General features: G+C 52.9%; 2 pseudogenes; both read left to right on the top strand.

The window, feature by feature from the left end:
• Positions 1-6,464: 6,464 nt before the first annotated feature.
• LOC146829809 (18S ribosomal RNA) lies at positions 6,465-8,239 on the top strand (annotated as a pseudogene).
• A 476-nt stretch (positions 8,240-8,715) lies between these two features.
• LOC146829808 (28S ribosomal RNA) overlaps positions 8,716-8,844 on the top strand; it is a 2,014-nt pseudogene continuing 1,885 nt past the window's right edge.

The following is an 8,844-nucleotide window of genomic DNA, read 5'->3' as shown; positions in this document are numbered from 1 at the left end:
GTTCCTTTCAGGGTTCACCAAAAAGCTTAGAGAGGCAAGGACGGTCAGAACAAAAAGCTGAAGATCGACCAAAGAGTAAAAGGGAGACACATCCACTTCAGATTTCATTATCAAACAGGAAGAGCAACCTAAAACAAAGACTCAATTCAAAAAGAAGAAAGTAGGTGGTTTAAAAATTAAACATGCCCAGGTTATTGAGGACTCAGCTTCTGAACGGGGAATGGGCTCTGGCGATGCTAGACAGTGTGGCAGAAGTAACGATAGCTCACTAGAACCTGCAGGAATTTCTGGTGACAGCAGTGTTGGATGAGTACATCATGGTGGAAACACCAGATATAAAAGTGAGTGTCCCACACCGTCTACATGAAACTAATCTACAATTAGAGGGGATTATCTCAAGGTAAATAAAAGGACTCTTTTGGGCAAATTTGACATTTGGATATGCTATCCTGTTAGCTGAAAAGGATTAGCCGCCTGAGTTTATAATGGATTGCACAAAAGGTGAAAGCTTCATTTTTTCTGCTTTTTCTGACCTCGTTCCTGTTTCCTTAAAACTCATATATGCGCAGGAGTGGGCACAAGCATTATACCGCAATGAGGTAGGGTGGTGCATGAGTCAAAACACCAAGAAATCCCATTAAAAGCTACTCCAACACCCCAGAGACAGTACCCTGTTAAACATGAGGCAAAGAAACAAGTCAAAGAAATCTTAGACCAACTTAAATACCAAGGTGTAAATGAAACTTGCACCTCACCAATGAATAACCCTTCGTTTTCTCTCATGAAACCTGGCGATATATATTGTTTGTTTTTGGATAACAGACATTTGAACACTTGCACTAAGACACTTGCAGAATTCACACAGTGCTCCAATAATGAATGATATTGTGCAGAAAAAATACAAAACACTAGATATCTCAGATGGATTCTTCTGCCAAAATATAGCTCCTGAAAGCAGATATCTGACTGGATTCTCTGCGTTAGGCACCCAGCGTCGAAGTTGTTGATTACCCCAGGGGTATAAGAACAGCCCGGGGTTGTTTTTGTCAAGGGTGTCAGAGCTTCTACAAACTTATGATGAAGAGGCAGTGTCCTCTGTAGATGATATTTATCTGACGGACAAAGATTTACTTGAACACATGCGCAGGGTGAACCACATAATTGTTAGCTATGTCTTTCTGGGCTACAAATGTATTTCAAAAAATCAAAACTTGCCCATCTCAGTGCCCTGGTTTGGGATATGAGCTGTCAAGTGAAGTTAAAAGCCTAGCACCAATTGTTTTAGATAAATGCACACTAATCCAGCCTCCACAACATCTGAAAGGTTTAAAATCCATTTTAGGATTTCTAAATTATGGCAGAAAATACATTGAAGACCTTGCAGAAAGAGTAAAACCTTTCTACAACTTATTCAGACCTGATTTCACTGCTCTGCAAACAAGTGGACTCAAATGCATACAGACTTTTTACGTTCAGTACAAGCTGACATGATAGCTTCAAAACATTTGCAGACACAAGTAAATGTCTGGAACCTGGTAGAATGAGTAGTTCCCGGATTGTCAGTGTATACCTACATCACGTTCATTGAAGGTGAAACAGTCCTGATCGCACATAAATCTCATCTGTACACAAATGCTGAAAATGAGTTTGCAGCAATTAAAAAAATTCTGACAGCAGTACAGACTGCCATAGTGAGAGAATGAGCCCTAGCACAGCAGAAACACATTATTGTGGTTAATCTTATACTGACTCTAGAAGCAGTAACTTAAACCAGCATTCCAAATGCGAAGGCATTGCATGCACGTTGGATACAAGGGGGTAATTCTATCACTGCAACAGATGTAGAATAAAGATACAATCCAAGACTTAAAACACAAGCATTCTTGCAAGAATATCCTCTCCCAAATGAAATCTTGCCTCAAGATCAGTAGGAACACATCATTTATACTGATGGTTCTGCGCAACCTGCCATTGGAAGTAAACAGCAATATAGCGCTGGGTGTGCTATAGTAAAAGGTCTCATACGGGAGGGTACATTTCATCCCAGCAATATGACTACACAATCTCTAGGAGATTGTACAGGGCGGTTGGCAGAACTAAAAGCCCTGAGACTTGTATTACAATGTACAGATCTGGAGTACAGAGGGCACTCAACAACATGCCAAGAAAGTCCTAGGGAGGTCGCAACCCTTATGAAATCCTGTTTGGGACACGAATGTGGGTACCTGATCTCGATTGTGCCAGCACAGTGGCGGATGCGAAACCATTTGAAATGAATGACCATTTTGCTGTCTTACGAAACTCAATGAATTCTGAGCGCTACAAAGCAGCATCAAATCAAACGCACCACCACTGGGGAAGTGAAACCAGTTCCAACAAGACCTTCTGAAGATTGGGGATCTGGTCAGGGAGAAGATCACAGACAGAAGAGAGTTTGGGCCATCATACAAAACAGCTGTACCTGTCCTGGTGATAGCGGGAACAAGAACTCTACTCCTTCCATTAATGGACGGATTGTTTTGGTTAAACCGCTTCATGTGATCGATTCTCAACACTAGGCCCTGTGGAGTCCTGAGCAGCTGCAGAGCTCTTCTAGCTACTACACAGAAGTTCAGATGGAAAGATTAATAACCTTTCAAGACTCCACTACACAAAGTGATGGAGTCCCAAATGACAGAGCACAAATCATTCCAATTGACATTAAAGAACATCAAGAAGAAATGCAATTTGCAATTTGACCCAAAAGCGATGTTTACTTTAATGTGCCATCAAACAACACAGCTGCCAGTTCTACAAAATCTCCAGAGCTACCAAAGATAGATCGAACTGCATCTGGCTACATCATCAACTTCAATAACTTTTCTTCAGATCCAAGTGAACCTGATCAAACGCCACCCATTTCAAAAAGAGAACATTTCTACAATTCTATCTTATGCTAGAAAAGACTTATTTGGTTGGCAATCGGTGGAGTATGTCTGTTAACATGGAGTGGTACCATAACTGTCTTTTTTCTGATTCTGAACGGACATTATCTCCCAGAACGCTCGGCAGTGCAATCTGTGAACTTGGAAATGAAACCACATACGTCATCACATCGTGAACACAGAGACTTGTCCATGGTGAATATTACAGCAATTCCAATACCGGATGGTATAGTTCAGGATAAAGTTTCTTATAATTAGGGCTGGGTGGAATTGGCGTAACGCCTCTAGGCGGAATTATGGAAAAAATGTGTCGAAAATGAGTGCATGTACTGAGGATCCGTGTGCCTGGGACAGGGCTCCCTCGTGCCCGGGCAGGCTCCCCCATCTCCCCGGCCTGGCTTGGTTGAGAAGCAGGGACCAGCCCTGGGGTTTGGGTTTCGGTCAGGGCCTGGGGTGTGGGAGCCCCCGTCCTGTGGCCTGCCAAGTATGCATCAGCCTGGGACAGGTGGCCCTGGTGCAGAGCCCCAGAGCCCTGCAAGGGCAGGCAGGGGCCCTACCACCATGGATTGGCTCAGGCGGGAAGATGGGCGTCCTTTTGGTCCCGGCCATCTGGTTGCACCTTTCCACTCGGCCATCTGGTTGCACCAGAAGTGCCAATGGGGGCTCATTTGTCTCCCGCATCCCAGCCAGGGCTCCAGGAGGTCAGGCGCATCCGGGCCTAGGGTCCCGAGTCTCATGGAGCGCACGGGTTCCCAGAAAGAGGGATAGCTTTCCTCCGGATTAATAGGGGCAGGGTATGCCGGAACACCTCTTCCGGGATGGTGGTTCTTCGCCGGGGACCAGATGGGCTATGTCTGGACAACCCCTCCCCTCCATCCGGGGGGCTGCCTCCTCCAGCCCATGGCATGGCAAATGGCCCTGGAAGGGCTCCATGGGCCCCAGGTAGTCCTCCCCCGGGCTTCCAGGCCCGAGAGCTCCGGTGGTCCTCCCCGTGCCTGAGGCTCAGCCAGGGTCCCCGAGCCCACCGGGATGCGGAGCCCCCAAGCTTTGTGTGGGCAGGCGGGAGCCCTACCACGAAGGCTCAGGAAGGGCAGATGGGAGTCCTTTCGGTCCCGGCCATCTGGTCGCACGCAATGCTTTCCAATGGGGCTACCAGATGGCCAGCCTGCCCCAGAAGTCCTGATGGGGGCTCATTTGCCTCCCCGATCCCAGCCAGGGTTGCAGGAGGTCAGGCACGTCTGGGTCTAGGGTCCCCTGAATCCAGAGGTATCTTTCCTCTGGATTAGTAGGGGCAGGGTACTCTGGAATATCTTGCAGCCGAATGATCCTCAGCCCGCAGCTGAACAGGCCAGGATGCCTCCCCAGCCCGGGGTCCGTCCCCGGGCCTGAAGTGTGGCATGTTGCAATGGATAGGGTCCTGTGGGCACAGGGAGCCTCTTCCTGCTTGGCTGGGTTTAGGGGCTCCCAGTGAAGGTAGCCTCCCCACCCCGGGCTTTGTCCTCAGTCCTGCTGCTTAGCAGGGTGCCCGGAATGGGGTCCTGTGGGCCCAGGGAGGCATCCCCTGCATCTCTGAGCCTGGGAGCCCGGCTGGGTCCAGGGGCCTCGACGGGCTCCGTGTCAGGTGCTCCGGCCCTGGGCCCCATCCCCCGGCCTGCCACTCTGCCAAAGGCCTGGGACAGGGTTTTGTTCTGTCTGGGGAGCTTCTTGGTTGGATGGGTTCAGAACCTCTGGCCAGGGCCCCTGAGGGCCCTGGGGAGGGCAGCCTCCCCACCCCGGGCTCTATCCTTGGTCCTTCTGCATGACAGGGTGCCCGGATGGTGTCCGGCAGGCCAGGGGAGGCTTGCTCTGCGCCTCTGGGCCTGGATGCCCTGGCTGGGTCCAGCGGCCCCACCAGGCCCTGGGTCAAGTGCTCCGGCCCTGGGCCCCGTCCCCCAGCCTGCCGCTCTGCCAAAGGCCCGGGATAGGGTTCCATTATGCCCGGGGAGCCTCCCCTTGTTTGGCTGGGTTCAGGAGCTCTGGCCGGGGACCCTGAGGGCCCCTCAGAGGGTGGCCTACCCACCGCGAGCACTGTCCTTGGTCCTTCTGCATGGCAGGCTGCCCCTGTGCCTCTGGGCCTGGATGCCAAGGCTGGGTTCAGGGGCCCCATTGAGGCCCAGGTTGGGTGCTCCGGCCCTGGGCCCCATCCTGCTGCTCCACCAAGGGTTCAGGACATGGCTCCGTCGGTCCCGTGCAGGCCTCCCCTGCTTGTCAAGGTGTCCGCAGGCCTCTGGTCCCCCATGCCCTGGCACCTCCTTACTCTTTCGATGGGGCACAGAACGACCAGATGGCTTCCCTTTCGAGCCCGGCCATCTGGTCACACCTTTCCCCTCAGCCATCTGGTCTCACTTATCCCCTTGGCCATCTGGTCGCACACAATGCTTTCCAATAGGGCGACCAAATGGCCGGGCCTGACTGGAAGTCCCGATGAGGGCTCATTTGCCTCCCCAATCCCAGCGAGGGCTCCAGGAGGTCGGGTACATTCGCCTTGGGTCCCCTCTGTCACCTCATATGCACAGATTAGGGGGGTCATTTTTCTCCGGATTACTAGGGAGAGGGTCAGTCAGACCTCCGTGAGGTCAGGTGATTCTGAAACAGGGGAATGCACAACCCAGGCCTACTCGCCGGAACCCCAGGGGCACGGGTACGCACCTGCCTCTCAGCCCCTTACCGATGGTCCTTTCTCTCTGAGTTTGCTCAGTCAGAACTTTGTGCGTTCCAGCAAATCCGAAAAAGGGGAATCCAGAACCCGGGCCTGCCTACCGGGGCCCCCAGGGGCCTAGGTCTGCGCCTGCCTCTCAGCCCCTTCCTGATGGGCCTTTCCTTTGAGCCTGCTTGCCCCAGGAGCAGGCAGGGTTGTGAAGCTTCCAACCCCCCCGCGCAGGGCGGCCTGCCAGGGGATGCCCTGGCCATACTCTGATCGATTGGGCACTCTCAGTCCGTTTAGGGATAGACTGCTTGGCCAGCCTTGGCTGTTGTTTCAAGCAAGGAGCTTCCACCCGGCACGGACTGTCTGACTCGAGGGCATACTGCCTGGCGGGAGGCCTTTCACCCTACCCAGCAGAGCGAAGTCAGAGTGGCCCGGCAGCTCGTGCCCCCAGTGATCCGACCCAAGCTGAAGGTGGCGGGTGGTGCCAGGACCTCAGATGCTGCTGCCCGGCAGGTCCGTAGGCCCTGTGCGCCATGCCATCACCCCTCTCCATCCAGCACATTTCCACAGCGGCTCAGAACAACCATTCCGACAGGTGCCGCCATCACCAGGCTCCAGCACCCCTGCGTCTCGCTCAGGCTGCGCCTCAGCCTGCCTCTCCCTTCTGGGGGAGATGGCTGGGCCCACCGGTGCCCATGCGACCACACTTCTCCACACTCCTCCAACGAGCCCTCCAGCCCAGCCGGGTAGGCTCCTTCCCCTAGCAGGCTCCAGAGAGGGAGGGGAGCGCGAAGGTTGTCCGGTCGGGGAGATGGGCACGCGGCCCCCGAACCCACCCCATCAGCAGGTGCAGCTACCTGGTTGATCATGCCAGTAGCATATGCTTGTCTCCAAGATTAAGCCATGCACTTGTAAGTACACACGGCCGGTACAGTGAAACCGCAAATGGCTCATTAAATCAGTTATGGTTCCTTTGATTGCTCCATCTGTTATTTGGATAACTGTGGTAATTCTAGAGCTAATACATGCCGACGAGCACTGACCTCCCGGGATGCGTGCATTTATCTGACCAAGACCAATCTGGGCCCGCTTTGGTGACTCTAGATAACCTTGAGGCGATCGCACGTCCCAGTGAAGGCGACAATACATTCAGATGTCTGTCCTATCAACTTTCGATGGTACTTTGTGTGCCTACCATGGTGCCCATGGGTAACGGGGAATCAGGGTTTGATTCCAGAGAGGGAGCCTGAGAAACGGCTACCACATCCACTGAAGGCAGCAGGCGCGCAAATTTCCCGCTTCTGACTCGGGGAGGTAGTGACAAAAAATAACAATACAGGAGTCTTTCGAGACCCTGTAATTGGAAAGAGTACACTTTAAATCATTTAACGAGGATCCATTGGAGGGCAAGTCTGGTGCCAGAAGCCATGGTAATTCCAGCTCCAATAGCGTATATTAAAATTGCTGCAGTTAAAAAGCACGTAGTTGGATCTTGGGATCAAGTTGGAGTTCTGACTTGAGGCGAGCTACCGCCTGTCCCAGCCCCTGCCTCTCGGCGCCCCTCTGATGCTCTTGGCTGAGTGCTTACTTTGAAAAAATTAGAGTGTTCAAAGCAGGCCGGTCGCCTGAATACTTCAGCTAGGAATTATGGAATAGGACTCTATTTTGTTGGTTTTCGGAACTGGGGCCATGATTAAGAGGGACGGCTAGGGGCAATCGTATTGTGCCGCTAGAGGTAAAATTCTTGGACCGGCGCAAGACGAACCAAAGTGAAAGCATTTGCCGAGAATGTTTTCATTAATCAAGAACGAAAGTCAGAGGTTCGAAGGCAATCAGATACCGTTGTAGTTCCGATCATAAATGATGTCGACTAGCGATCCGGCGGCGTTATTCCCATGACCCGCTGAACAGCTTCTGGGAAACCAAAGTCTTTGGGTTCCAGGGGGAGTCTGGTTGTAAAGCTGAAACTTAAAGGAATTGAGGGAAGGGCACCACCAGGAGTGGAGCCTGTGGCTTAATTTGACTCATCACAGGAAACCTCACCTGGCCCGACAGGGAAAGGATTGCCAGATTGATAGCTCTTTCTCGATTCTGTGGGTGGTGGTGCATGGCTGTTCTTTGTTGCTGGAGTGATTTGTCTGGTAATTCTGATAATGAACGAAACTCCTCCATGCTAACTAGGTACGTGACCCCCAGCGGTCGGCGTCCAACTTCTTAGAGGGACAAGTGGCGTTCAGCCACACGAGATCGAGCAATAACAGGTCTGTGATGCCCTTAAATGTCCGGGGCTGCACGCACGCTACACTGAATGGATCAGCGTGTGTCTACCCTTCGCCGACAGGTGCGGGTAACCCGCTGAACCCCGTTCGTGATAGGGATTGGGGAATGAAATTGTTTTCCATCAATGAGGAATTCCCAGTAAGTGTGGGTCATAAGCTTGCGTTGATTAAGTCCCTGCCCTTTGTACACACCACCCGTCGCTACTACCAATTGGATGGTTTAGTGAGGTCCTCGTATCGACCCTGCCAGGGTCAGCAACGGCCCTGGCAGAGCACCGAGAAGACGATCAAACTTGACTATCTAGATGAAGTAAAAGGTTTCTGTAGGTGAACTTGCGGAAGGATCATTAACGGCAGAGCAGCTCGAGTGACCCATGGTGCCAGCCCGAAGCCCTTGGCTACCTCCTGCAAGCACACACCTTAGGCACAGAGCCCAGCCCTGACCTGGCACGCCCCAGCTGTCAGAGCGGTCCGTGGCCACATGGGGTGCTTGGGTGAGATCCGGGCCTTTGGCGGGCTTCTTCCCCCCGGGGAGGAACCGACTGACATGCAAGGGACCGGGGACAGGGGGCAGCCCCTGTCCCTCTCTGGGAGGGTCACAGCAGTAGGCCCTCCCAAGATGGAACCCAAGCTCATCCGGCAAGACCCGCCAGTGGGGGGAAACTGAATGGCAGTGCATCATCAGGCTGGTAAACACCCATCTTCAAAAGGCCTTGCAGCCGTCTGGGCTCTCTGGTGCCCATGTCCCGCGCCCACCAGGAACCGGGCGACCGAGGAGTGGTCCTTCTTGTGAGGCAGGGTGGGCCTGAAAGAGAAGGGCCAAGGGCCTGCGAGGGGACCCTGGTTCCTCCAGTAATGGCGAGTGAAGAGGGAAGAGCCCAGTGCCGAATTCCCGCCTGGCGGCGGGCATGGGAAATATGGCGTACAGAAGACCGACTCCCAGCTTTGCTCAGGG

Source organism: Triturus cristatus, chromosome 5_2 (assembly GCF_964204655.1).
Source record: "Triturus cristatus chromosome 5_2, aTriCri1.1, whole genome shotgun sequence".
In the NCBI taxonomy this organism is placed as follows: Eukaryota; Metazoa; Chordata; class Amphibia; order Caudata; family Salamandridae; genus Triturus; species Triturus cristatus.
The sequence above is the reverse complement of the archived record's forward strand: the minus strand, read 5'-3'. Positions and strand labels throughout refer to the sequence as shown.